Source organism: Crocodylus porosus, unplaced genomic scaffold (genome assembly GCF_001723895.1).
Source record: "Crocodylus porosus isolate Cpor-Errol unplaced genomic scaffold, CroPor_comp1, whole genome shotgun sequence".
Lineage (NCBI taxonomy): Eukaryota > Metazoa > Chordata > Crocodylia > Crocodylidae > Crocodylus > Crocodylus porosus.
Window position 1 is genome coordinate 8,761,321 of NW_017728907.1, and position 12,597 is coordinate 8,773,917.

Genomic DNA, 12,597 nt, shown 5'->3' on the forward strand with positions numbered 1-12,597 from the left:
ACTGAGCAGGAGGACAAGCTCCTCCTACTTGTTACCCAGGCTCCTGGCATTAGTGTACAGGCAGGCAAGTGTGCCTTTGGGGGCTCTTGCCTTGCCCACAGATTGTGCCAGGGGTGGGGCAGGGGTGGGCTCCCTTAAGTGCCTTGGTCTGCTGGCTTTGCAAGGGTCGCTCAGTGGGCCAGCAGTGGCAGTAGTCCCCCCAGCCCCCAGCGGGCTTAGTTTAAAGCCCGGTGGAGCAGGTCAGCAATTGATAAACTGAGGAATTTTGTGGTCCTTTTGTTAGACTAAAATATTAATTTAAGTTGATTTTAAGGACTGAAAGGATGTCAGAAACTGAGCTAGAAGTTTTAAAACCATGAAACAAATTGGTAACTGTGAATTACAAAATGAGATTGGCAATTGGCACCTTGAGAGGAAAGGAACAGAGTGTAGGGGAGGAAGAGGCCTGTGAAACAAACACGAGGGGTTGACAGTATTCTACCAACTTCCACATAACATTCACCCTCCCTTTTCTTATATTTATAACAAGTCATGGCAGGTGAGACCAGAGGATGTGACAGAGATTAGGCCTTGGCACCGTAGAAGTGAATTTAATTAATGTCACCATCTCAGAACTGTTGCATTGGCCAGGAAGGCTGAAATATGGACTTAACACAGGTCGGTTCAGGGTAGTAGCCGTATCATAGAGATGGACCAGACATCAACCCAGGCCCCAGCAGGCTCAGGGATACCACAAGACTGGCAGCAAGGTCATAATTTTGTTATTCAGTTGTTCCAAAGCCAGTTAGAGCAGATGGTGGAGCTAGTTCAAGTATGACCTCAGGAAGCAGAGGCCAGAATAATTGTATTAAAAATGCAATAAAAACTTAGTGAGAAGATAGAAGCACACCAGGAAGGGACAATTCATACCACTGACAGTATGACAATGCCAATGAGGATTCTCGAAGATGATGTTAAAGCTTATTTAAAATCTTTCAAAAGAATAGCTCTATCCACCAGGTGGACCAAGCTAAATGAGCTAACCAGTTGGGACTGCTACTAATAGGCCAAACACAGGCAGCATACAGGGCTTTGTCCTGTATAGAGACATGTGATTACAGAAGGGTAAAGAAAACTGTATTAAATAGATCCAAGATCTCCTCAGAATGCACTCTAGAGCCAAAAAGCAGTGAGAGAAGTGACAACCAAGGCTTTTGGCTCAGATACTAGGAGATCTCTTAACAAGATGGGTTAGGTCAGAAGACAAAACTGTGGTCTGCAACCGATTTACACTGGAGCAATTCCTCACAGACCTTGAAGAAGAAACCCAAAGGCTAGTTTGGGGGCATTAGCCCAAGATAATGGAACAGGCTTTGTAGCTTAGGCCTTTTTATCCACTGTAGGAGACTCCTATAGACAGAAAAGTGGTAGACAAACCCAGCTCCAGGGGGAGGAAGGGAGTGTAACATCTTTCCAGTAAAGAAGACAGAAAGCTACAAGAGATCCTCTCAGATGACCCTAAGCACCAGACCTAGGGAGGAGGTCTGTTACAGATGTGGGTTACCAGGACATATCACAAGGAATTCTCCTGAAGCCCCAGGAGAACGGAGGGCATGGGAAGAAACAGGCTGAAGCCCAAGGGAATGACAGATAGAAAATACCCGTGAAGACCAAATGGACTACAGTTTCAGATACCAGCAGGGGGCATCCACGGCACCAAAACTGATGGTTGATGACAAGTTGGGAACCCTAATCATACTCACCATCATAGATACAGGGTGTCCTCAAATAGCATTAAAGACAGAACTGGTGACCTCTCAGCTGGCTAAAAAAGATACCCCAGTTTGTATGCTGCGCATGTACAGGGAAACTTTTACCAACCAGAAAAGAAGACTCATGTTAACTTTTATGGGATGAACAGAAGAGATACCAGTAAGGCTGGTCAAGAAGTTGCTATGCCCAGTGCTGCTGAGATGGGACTGGCCTCATTTCCATGAGGTAGTAGAACAAGTTCTGGAACAGAAAATCCCCAATGGAGGATAGTTAGGGATAGAGGCATCTGGGAGCAAAGGATGACATGTCTGATTCTGTGGCTGAGGAAGAACAGAAGGAGGTGATCAACTTAGAATAAATCATCAGAGATGCACAGTTCCAGGAAGAGTAGGTTCAAGAAGATATGTTCCAGAACATGTACAAGAGTGGCCTAGCCAAAAGTAAGGAAAACATCCTACTCCAAGAGCTGATGAACACCTATCCTCATTTTGAGGGAAGAAAAGGTTTATTAGATTGAATGGAATGGAGACAGATGGAAGGAGAAGAGTTAGCATGAGTCTTGGTGCCTCAAAGGTACAGACTTATGCTGCTGCGAATGGCACATACCCTTCTGATGGGTAGACACCTTGGACAGGATAAAACTGAGGCTGTTTGTACATAGGATTTATTGGCCAGAATTACATTAACAAAATGAGAAATTTTGGCAAGCATGCTCCAAGTGCCAACAGGTATCTGATATCTTACCTCAGCAAGTCCCATTATTCCTGATGCCGACTGTACTTTGAAAGGGTAGCACTGGACACCAAGAGGCTCTTCCCTAAGAACACAGAGGGACATCAGTTTGTTTTAGTTTTCACTGATTATGCCACACAATTTCCAGAGACAGTCTCAACAAAATCACTTACAGCTCCTAAAATTGCATAACTGATTAAGTGGATCTCCAGGGTGGAAATACCCTTGGAAATTCTAACAGATCAGAGGACCAATTTTATGTCAGGCACATTAAAGGCCATATGTAATACCCTCAAGCCAAGGCATCTCCTAACATTTGTGTATCACTTACAGACAGTTGTTGAGCAATTCAACAGGACTTTGAAAGAAATGCTGAGAACCTGTATACAGGAAGAGCCTAGGAAATAGGACTTGTTGACACCCCTTTTGTTTTTCACTAGCTGGGAGGTCCCTCAAATATCAATGAGCTGTTTCCCCTTTGACCTAGTTTATGGAGATAAACTGCAGGGCATCATAGATGTAGTATGTGAAGAGCAGGTGAATTAGGAGCAATCCAGGGATAGGACTCCAAAGCATGTACTAGAGTTCAGGGGACATGTCTACATATTCATTAGGGCACCAAAGTTACTTTACATTCAGTTCAGTACTTGGATAACTACTGCTGCCCAGTAGCTCCAGCACACAGGGTTTTAGTGACAATAACTGTACAATAGCCTAAAACTACTGTGCAGTAGCATATTAGCATGTTTTTTGCCCAGCATGGTACTGCATAGCGTTATTAGGCTACTGCACACTTAGCATTAGACCTGTGCGAATAGACAAGTATTCGATTCAGATTTGGATTCAGCTGATTCAGATTCAGCTGATTCAATTTGGAGATCCAAACCACTTTTATAATTCAATTCAGCCTAATCGATTCAGAAATGTTTCGGAAAAGATTTGGCGATTCGGAGATTTGGCCATAAGGTATAATTGGGGAATCAATGAAATATCTATAACTTTGTTAGTTTTTGGATGATTCAGATGAAATTTTCAGGGATGGTAGCCACTGCTGAGGGCATGAAACCTGCCAAGCTACAAGACAATAGGTGTAGGGGTTTCTGGGAAACTGAGCCTCAAATCCTGAAAGCAAAACTCATGTCACATGTGTGTGTTAAGCCACAGCGGGATGAAAATTGCAGGGATTGTAACGTTTGCTGAGGCCACAAAGCTTGCCATGGTTCAAGAAGATATGTGCAGAGGGTTCTGGGAAGCTGAGAATCTTTTCATAATCTTTTCCAAATCGATTCAGAAGCTCTGAATCGATTTGGAAAGCCTAAAGCTTCCAGTGATTTGATTCGGATTTGTAGATTTGGCCCCAAATCATCCAAATTATCTCTGAATCTGAATCATGATCCAAAGCTTTGCACAGCCCTACTTAGCATCTCATGTAGATGGGTCCAGAGACCCATTGGATAAGGTAGGTCATGTAGCCCAAGAAAATTTAGAAAAGAGTCGAGATCAGCACTTGCAAACCTGGCTTGTAATAGAAATTATATTAAAGAAACAACTGGGCTATCTAGGAAGGATGCACATTCAGAACTGCCCTAAACGGTTATGCTAACTGAGTCATGTTCATAACTTATTTGACTTTCTTCAATGAGATCTAACCCATTGCCTATTAGCCTCTATATATCATACACCTGAATTTTTCAATTCTTCCTGCTAACATCTATACAGTTCAAAGGCTGTCAGAAAGAATTATGCATTCATAGCTACATGGAGATTAAGATAATGTCATACTTCTCTGTGTGCTGTCTATTCATTCTCTCTTCTAAAACTAATAATGCATTTCACAAGTCTATGTCTGCTTCCACCCAGCAACATGACAGCATTAATATTTAGATATTCATATAGAACTATCATTATATCCATAGTCACGCAGTCACTGCTTGGGAGATTTGCAAATAATAGGTTGTTTGACCTGCCTTACACCAATTTTGTTTTTGTTCAAAGAGGAGGGTTAGAGCTTCAAAAGCAATTACAGTAAACACCCTGCCTTTTAAAGACTTGACTCAACAGACAGATATTGTCCATTCTGATACTTACCACAATTTTTACTAAATCCACAAAATTGGATCACATCTTCAACTGGTGGACTCCATTCTGGGAGAGCCAAACCAGTTTACATCAACTGGGAATCTGGCACAACAATTTTTAAAACCATCTTGTATATTTTTTTAACATAAACTGCAATGTTATGCTTAGAAAATAGTTTTGCCAAGCAATATTTAAAAATTTAAATTCAGCATGCTGTACCTCTCCTATAGTTCTGTAGGAAGGAAGAATTTATAGGAGACACCAGGTCTTTACTCTGTTTGCACAAGGCTAGAAAGATAACTGCAGTTGGAACATCATCGCATATGGTTCACTAAAAAAACAGCCTACTTAGCACAGACTATTTCTGATGCATGGAGCATGAAACATGGCAGCATAGTCTAAGTTTACTGAAACCTGCAGCAAAGAGAAAAGCATGATAAAGAAAAAAAAAATCATCACCTGAAAAGAAGCAAAATGAAGTACTAAGATTATCAGAAAAGCTTGGTTGCCAGGAAAAATACAAAACAAAATTAGCACAAGCATAAAAGTAGTACAAGTAAGAGTTGAGACCAAATACGAACTAGATCAGGAACAATAAAAATAAGAAAATAAAGGTGTATGGGAGGGAGAAGGCTGGGGTGGGGTTGCTATCTCCTTGGAACAAAAAGGAGAAGAGGTGACTAAAGTACTGCTGCTACCCCAAAAATAGAAGTAATAACCAGAACACTGGAAACAGCTGATAATGGTTTTTGAAGAATGTTCCAACCCCGACAGAATGAAACTGTAAGAAAGGGATATTTTGCTCCCCCAAAACCAAGATGTAGAAGAAATAAAATTTTGTGCTACTTTCTGCTTACAAAAAACACTATATTAAAAGAAAAAAAGATTTGTTCTTAGAGAAATGCCTCCAAAGAGGAAGGATAGGGAAAGTTCACCACAGAAAGTACCAAAACAGTAGTAATCACTAGCTCAGAACAAGTACAAAGTTTCAAGCTCAAAGGATCCCAGGAAGCAGGGTAAAGACCAACTGAAGACACAGACATCAGGGCCCAGTGTGTATGTAAAGCAGCCTATGTGCATTTTGCCTAAGGGCAACAGGGAAAGGGAGATGGAAAATGGTACCACTTTATATCCAAATTCTGCAGCTACCTCATCCCCACACAAAAAAAATCTGCAGTCCAGACAGTAATAGATGATATAGGGAAGAGGTAAAGACTTCCAGTGACTTTTTCGGTGTGACTTTAGTCGACCTAAAGACTGAGTATGCACACAAAGCAGAAGGCAACTACTAGCCACACAAATACCATATTTGTAACTAAGCTATTAGATCAAAGGGCAATTCTATTCCAGATGGATTATAGTGCCAGCTGCTATGTAATCCCAGCAATACTGAAAAACATCAATATTAGGCTGGAGAAATGTGATAAAGTACTGATGATGTACTATAAAACTATTCTGTGCCACCTTGGCAAATGCACACTGTTGATAAGAAACCCACAAAATAAAGGGATATCATTGCACAAGGTGTCTAATAGTTAACAAGCAGGGAAGGGTCATAGATTTGACTGCAGTACTTTGCTAAACTATCTTCAATATGATAGGGAAAAAAGACCAGTTACCATGGGCCCTGTCTACCATTCTAATATAACATAAACAAATTTTTTGTAGAGATGGGCACCTAGAGAGCAAGACAAAGTTAAGAAACAAGCCCCTTGTCACCTATGAGAATACCAAAATATAGAGTTTCATTTCCACTGGTGAGGCCACCAAAGGAGGAATGGATGACCCTCACATAATTACAGCTGTTGAAACTAGCAATAAGTGAATCAACAGAGCAGTAGTAGGGAAAAAATGTCAGGTAAACTGCAGATACATATTGAGACAAAATTATTTTGAACAAAGCATTGAGAAGAAATCACTGCCAGCTGCCACTGATTAGGGACATGCTAGGTGCACCTATTGTTTCATAGATTTCATAGACATTAGGGCTGGAAGGGACCTCATAAGATCATCAGGTCCGGCCCCCTGCCCAAGGATCAGGAAGTCAGCTAGGATCAAAGGATCCCAGCAAGATGAACATCCAAATGTTTCTTGAAAGTGTCCAGAGTAGATGCTTGCACCACTTCTGGGGGGAGTCTATTCCAGGTCTTGGGGGCTCAGACAGTAAAAAAGTTTTTCCCCATGTCCAGCTTAAAATGGTCTTGCAGGAGTTTGTGACCTTTGGATCTTGTCATCCCCTGAGGTGCTCTGGTGAATAGGCATTCCCCCAGAGCCTCATGCACACCCCTTATGTTCTTATAGACTGCCACCATGTCACCCCTAAGCCTGCACTTCTCCAAGCTGAAGAGTCCCATAGCTTGCAGCCTCTCTTCATAAGGCCTGTTCTCTTGCCCTCTGATCATTCATGTGGCTCTCCTCTGGACTCTTTCAAGCTTCTCCATGTCCTTCCTAAATTGTGGAGCCCAGAATTGGATTCAGTATGCCAGCTGCAGCCTCACCAAGGCCAACTACAGCAGGAGGACAACATCCTGGGTGTTGCTTGAGATGCATTGATAGATGCAAGCCAGAGTTTTGTTCACTTTGCCATCTGTGGTATTGCATTGGTGGCTCATGCTCATCTTGTGATCAATCATGACCCCCCAGTCTCTTTTGGTCATGATGCTAGCAAGTGTGGTACTGCGAAGCCTATAAGTGTGATGTGGGTTTTTATTTCTGAGGTGGAGTGTTTCTCCATATTGAAGGCCATCAGGTTTTCATCTGCCCACCTTGCTAGCCTATTGAAGTTGGCCTGGATCACCAGCCTATCCTCAAGTGTGGCCACTCTTCCCCAAAGTTTGGTGTCATCAGTGAACTTAGCCAGTCCACTTTTGACACCAGTGTCCAGATCATTTATAAAGACATTGAAGAATCCAGGTCCAAGAACGGAACCTTGGGGATGCCACTAGTCGCCAAGTGCCAGGTTAATTCAGTTCCACCAACTACCACTCTCTGGGTCTGACCTCGGAGGCAGTTCCCCAAACATCAGACTGTGGAGGACTCAAGGCCACAGTTGCCCAATTTTTCTGTGAGGACATCATGGGACACCATGTCAAAGGCTTTTTTTAAAGTCCAACTATATGACATCAACCTCTTTCATTTTGTCCAGGTGATATGTCACCTAGTCATAGAAGGAAATGAGATGGGTCATGCAAGACCTCCACACAAAAACCCTATGCTGGCTGTCTCTCAGAATATTGCCTTCTGTTAGCCTGTCAAGAGTGGTTTCTTTGATATTTTTTCCAAAATCTTCCCAGGGATTGAGGTCAAACTGATTGGCCTGTAGTTTCCTGGGTATTCTTTCCTCCCTTTCTTGAAGATGGGCACCACATTGGCCCTCTTCCAATTTTCAGGTACTTCACCTGAGCGCCACGAGTTGTCAACTATCCTTGCCAGTGGCTGTGCTATGATGTCTTCCAGTTCCTTTAGCAGTCTTTGGTGCAACTTATCTGGACCAGCTGGTTTATGGGGGTCCAGCCTCTCAAGATGCTCCCTCACAAGATCCACAATGGTAGGCATACATTCATCTTCACCCTGGTCATCCCTCATCATCACGTTAGGCAGGGTGGTCCCTTTGGGCTGGTGAAAAAACAATATAAAGTAATCATTGAGCAGATTGGCTTTTTCCTGGGTGTCATTAGTCAGCTGTCGCAGCTGGTTTAGCAGGAATCCAATGTTGCCCTTGTTTTTCTTTCAACTCCCCGCCTATCTGAAGAACTTTTTATTGTCCTTGATTCATATACCCAGATGGAGGTCAGTTGCAGGCTTGGCTTTCCTAGTTTGCTCCCTACAGGTGCAGACCAATGCAGTATACTCCTCCTTAGTGGTGTTTCCTGTCTTCCGTCCTTTATATGCCTCTCCTTTTAGACATAGGAAGTCCATGAGTTCTCTGCTGGGCCAAGAGGGTTGTTGACCCCTTTTACCACCTTTCCTATGGATTGGATAGACTTCCTTTATGCTTCTATGATCACTTCTTTAAGGAGCAATCACTCAACATGAATTCCCCTCCTTGTGAAATCATGGCCTCTCAGGGCCTCAAGAACAAGCCTCCTAAGCTTATGTAAGTCTGCTTTCCTAAAGTTGAGGACTACTGCATTGCTGGCTAAACTTGCCAGTTTTGCGATGGATAGTGAAAGTGATCAACTCTTGGCCACTGTCACCACCTTCCCTTCAATTCTTACTTTCACTGATTAGATTATCCCCTTTGGCCAGTACTAGGTCCATCAGAACCTTGCCTCTTGTCAGCCCATAAATTTCTTGGGAGAGGTAGAGCTCATCCACGCATGTGAAGAAGCTTTGTGACTGATCAGATTTGGCCGAGCGCTCATCCCATGAGATGTCCGGGTAGTTGAAGTTTCCCATGATGACCATTCATCAAGAGCATGTAGCCTTGGCCAGTTCCCTGGTGAATTCTTGGTCAAGCACTTGTTCCTGGTTTGGAGGTCTGTAGTAGACTCCTACTGTTGTATCCCCTTCACTATATTCCCCTTGTATTCTAACCCAAAGGCTCTCCAGTCATCCTCCATGGGTGCCAAACTCAGCTTGTAGGGATGTGTAGCTCTCCTTCACATAGAGAGCTACACCCCTGCCCCTTTTTACAGCACAATCTCTCCTGTACAAGGTATAACAATTTATACTGGTAGTCCAGTCATAGGAGTCCCACCAGGTCTCCATGGTCCCTATGAGATCATAGTCATTTTTGTTTAGCAGAAGGACCAGTTCCTCCTGTTCATTCCCCAAACTCCTAGCATTAGTGTACAGGCAAGTGAGTGTGCCATTGGAGGCCCTAGGCTTCCTTGTACTCATGGAGAAGCTCTGTTCCTGGGCTAGGGTAGGAGTGGGTACCCTTAAGCATCCTAATCTGCTGATTTTACAGTTGATGCTTGGTGAGCTTGCTCTGGTGGTTGTCCGCCCATCCCCCAGCATGCTCAGTTTAAAGCCCGGTCAAGCAAGTTGGCCATTCTGGCTGAGAAGAGCTTCTTCCCCAGTGGAGTGGCATGGAGGCTGTCTCGTCCCAACAGACCACTGCCTCTCTCTCTGAAAAGCGGACTGTGGTCATAGAAGCCGAATCCTTCAAGGTGGCACCAGCACCACGGTCTTTTGTTTACTGCCTCGATTCATCTCTCCCACCTTTGCCTGTGACCTGTAATCAGAAGAATCGAGGAAAAAAAACACCTGCACCCCCAATCCCCTGAGAGCCTGCTCCCAGAGCCCTATAGCCACTCATGACCCAGCTGGGATTGCTCCAAGCTGTGTCATTTGTGCCCACATGGATGTTCATTAATGCACTTTTGCTACTGTGCATTAAATGTAGTACTTCTAATGTGAGGGCACTTTTACACATGTTCTGGGACTGGGGAGTACCACTTTAAGTAAAAGTGGCTCTGAGAGGTGCTCTAATTAAAGTGCTGCACTGTCTCATGTATCAGTGTCCCTGTGCTTAAAAATGGCAGTGCAGGTACTTGAACTAAAGCTCATGGAGTAAGCTTTAGTTCAAGTGCCTCCACCGCCACTTCTAAGCATAGGGATGCTGATACATGAGATGTGGGAGGCTGATGGAATGCGGAATTACCACACTTCAGCAGACTCAATTAATCAAGTCTGCTTTGATGCACTGTAATTACAGTGTATCAGAGTAGCTTCTGCACTCATGTACACCTGAGGTACTAAATAAATGAACATTAGGCTGCCCTAATGCACAGTAATGAAAACACATGCTTTTTTTAGTGGTGTTTAATGAGCAGTAGCCTATTTTTTACTGGGCACATGTGTAGATACACCCACAATCAAATAACTTATCCATAGCTAAAGTACGCACTGTGATATTGCGAATGACTCCTAAACTGACCCATGAGCCACCTGACAAATTTGACTGATCTTTAGACTCATAATTTTGCCTAAGGGTATCAGGCTACTCCTCAAAGTATTCCAGTATAAACTTAACTAAGTACTAGAGGGACTCACTGACCTCAAAATTGCACCTGCTAACATTGTTATTGTAGAAGACTGAGATGGCAAACAAGGGCGCTTGTACACATGATGGGGGTTTAGTCCTTGGGGTTTTATTCTATGCCCCCTATACTGAAACAGTGAGGCATCGAATAAAATCCTGAGAACTAAACCATTTCAAGTTTTCCATCATGCCACAGTGAAGGGCCTGATAATTTTTTGTTGTTGTTGGAGCCAGAGCCTGCCTGTAGCCAGGGGGCTGAGCTGACAATGGCCTGAGTGGCCCCTGAGCTGTAAGGGGCCCCAAATCCTTCCCTCCACAAAAGCAGCACCCCCCAGGGCCACCCAGGTGGCCTGCTAGCAGGCTGGGTGCTGTCCCAGGCTGATCCAACTCTTCCCCAACCCCACACTGGGGATGTACCCGGCCTGGTAACAGCCTGCCCAGGCAGCCCCGGGGGTTCTTCTACAGAGGGAAGAACAAGGGCCCCCACATCTCAGGGGCCACTTGGCCCACTGGCAGCTCACTCCCCAGCCATGGGACAGGCAAACAGGTTCCACACAAGAAAAAAAAAAAAAAATTGGGTCCTTCACTGCTTCTGCCTTCAGCAGGCTGCTGCAGCTGGCAGGATGCTTGGGACTGCCCAGGAATGGGTTGGTTTGCCCCTAGGGCAGTGCAGAAAGGTGGCAGGAGGTCAGCTGGGTGTGCCGGTGGCCAGATAAGGCAGCGGGGATGGTGCATAGGACATGGGGCCTCCCAGGCGGGCTGCTAGCTGGCCAGGTGCTGACCCAGCTCAGAAGTGCCTGATCCAATGCTTCTATGAGCCCACCTGGGCTTCCAGCACCCTACGTGCCATCCCTACTGTCTTCGCTGGCGGCTAGCATACCCAACTTGCACCTGGGACAGCGCACAGAGATGACAAGGACAGCTAGGTGGGCTGGCAGCCAGAGAAGGCAGCAGGGATGGTGCATGAGGTACATGGGAAGCATTGAATCAGGTGCCTCTGAGCTGAGCTGAGCACTCTGCCAGCTAGCAACCTGTTCAGGCTTCCAGCACCCTGTGAACTGTCCCCACTGCCTTTTCTGGCTGCCAGCAAACACAGCTTCCCTCCTGCTGCCTTTCTGCACTACCACACGAGCAAGCCAGCTCATTCTTGGGTGGCCCCATGTGTCCTGCCAGCCATAGGAGCCTGCTGAAGGCAGAAGCGGTGAGGGGCCCAATCCTTTTTTCTGTGGAGCTTTTCCACCTCTCCTGTGGCTATGGGGTGACCTGACAGCTGCATCATTGCAATTTGCAATGTTTTACAAATCCTACAGTAGGATGTAGTTTAGTTTGCAACAATGCAAACTCATTCAAACCCCCTCAAACTCTTGCACATGTGACAGGCTAGCTGGCAGTGACCTAGCCCAGGGGTTTTGAAAGGGCAAAAGATGACTGGAGGACTTGAGATTCTCTTTCCACACCAATCAGGCCCCAGAGGATTCTCCCCCCCCCCACGTCCTGATTGGCCCCTTGGGTCACTTGGAGGGGGATAAAAGGGGCAGTATGGGCTGACTCAGGGGAGAGACCAGCAAGGGACAACAAGGAAGGAGCTTCACAGAGCTGAGTCAGTGGGGCAGAAGCAGTGCCTCGGAAGAGCCTGAAAGAGCAGGACCTGCAGGCAGCAGTGGGACCCTCAACAGTGCGGCGTGTGGCCAGCAGAAGAGGCTCTCCACTGGGCTCCAGGATCCCCTATGAGAGTCTGCAGCTGGCAGGAGAGGCTCCCCCCACTCCAGGAAGGATCTGAGCAGCGACCTGAGAGGTTCCCAGCTCTGCTTCTAGCTCCTCCAATCAGAGGCCAGGCAGCTTGACATGAGGTTGGGGCTCCAGGAAGGTCAAGACCCCTAGCAGGCTGGAGCAGTTACACCAATGGTGGCTGTGTCCTTGCCTACCACATGAGTGATCTGGGTTCAAGTCCCAGCTGAGATGACTTGGGGTGAGTGAAAAAACAAGAAGCAAATCTTCTTGCAGTGAGAAAGGGCCATTGTGTTTTCCCCCGCTTTCTCCCCCTC

The 12,597-nt window shown here is 45.4% G+C and overlaps 1 long non-coding RNA gene across 2 annotated transcripts in view; it reads right to left on the reverse strand.

Annotated features, from left to right (window-relative positions):
• LOC109307057 overlaps window positions 1–12,597 on the reverse strand; it is a 326,340-nt gene that overhangs the window by 1,240 nt on the left and 312,503 nt on the right. For both annotated transcript variants that reach the window (XR_002100153.1, XR_002100152.1), the window contains one exon: window positions 2,497–2,569. This is a non-coding gene — a long non-coding RNA (uncharacterized LOC109307057). The remainder of the gene's footprint in view (window positions 1–2,496; window positions 2,570–12,597) is intronic.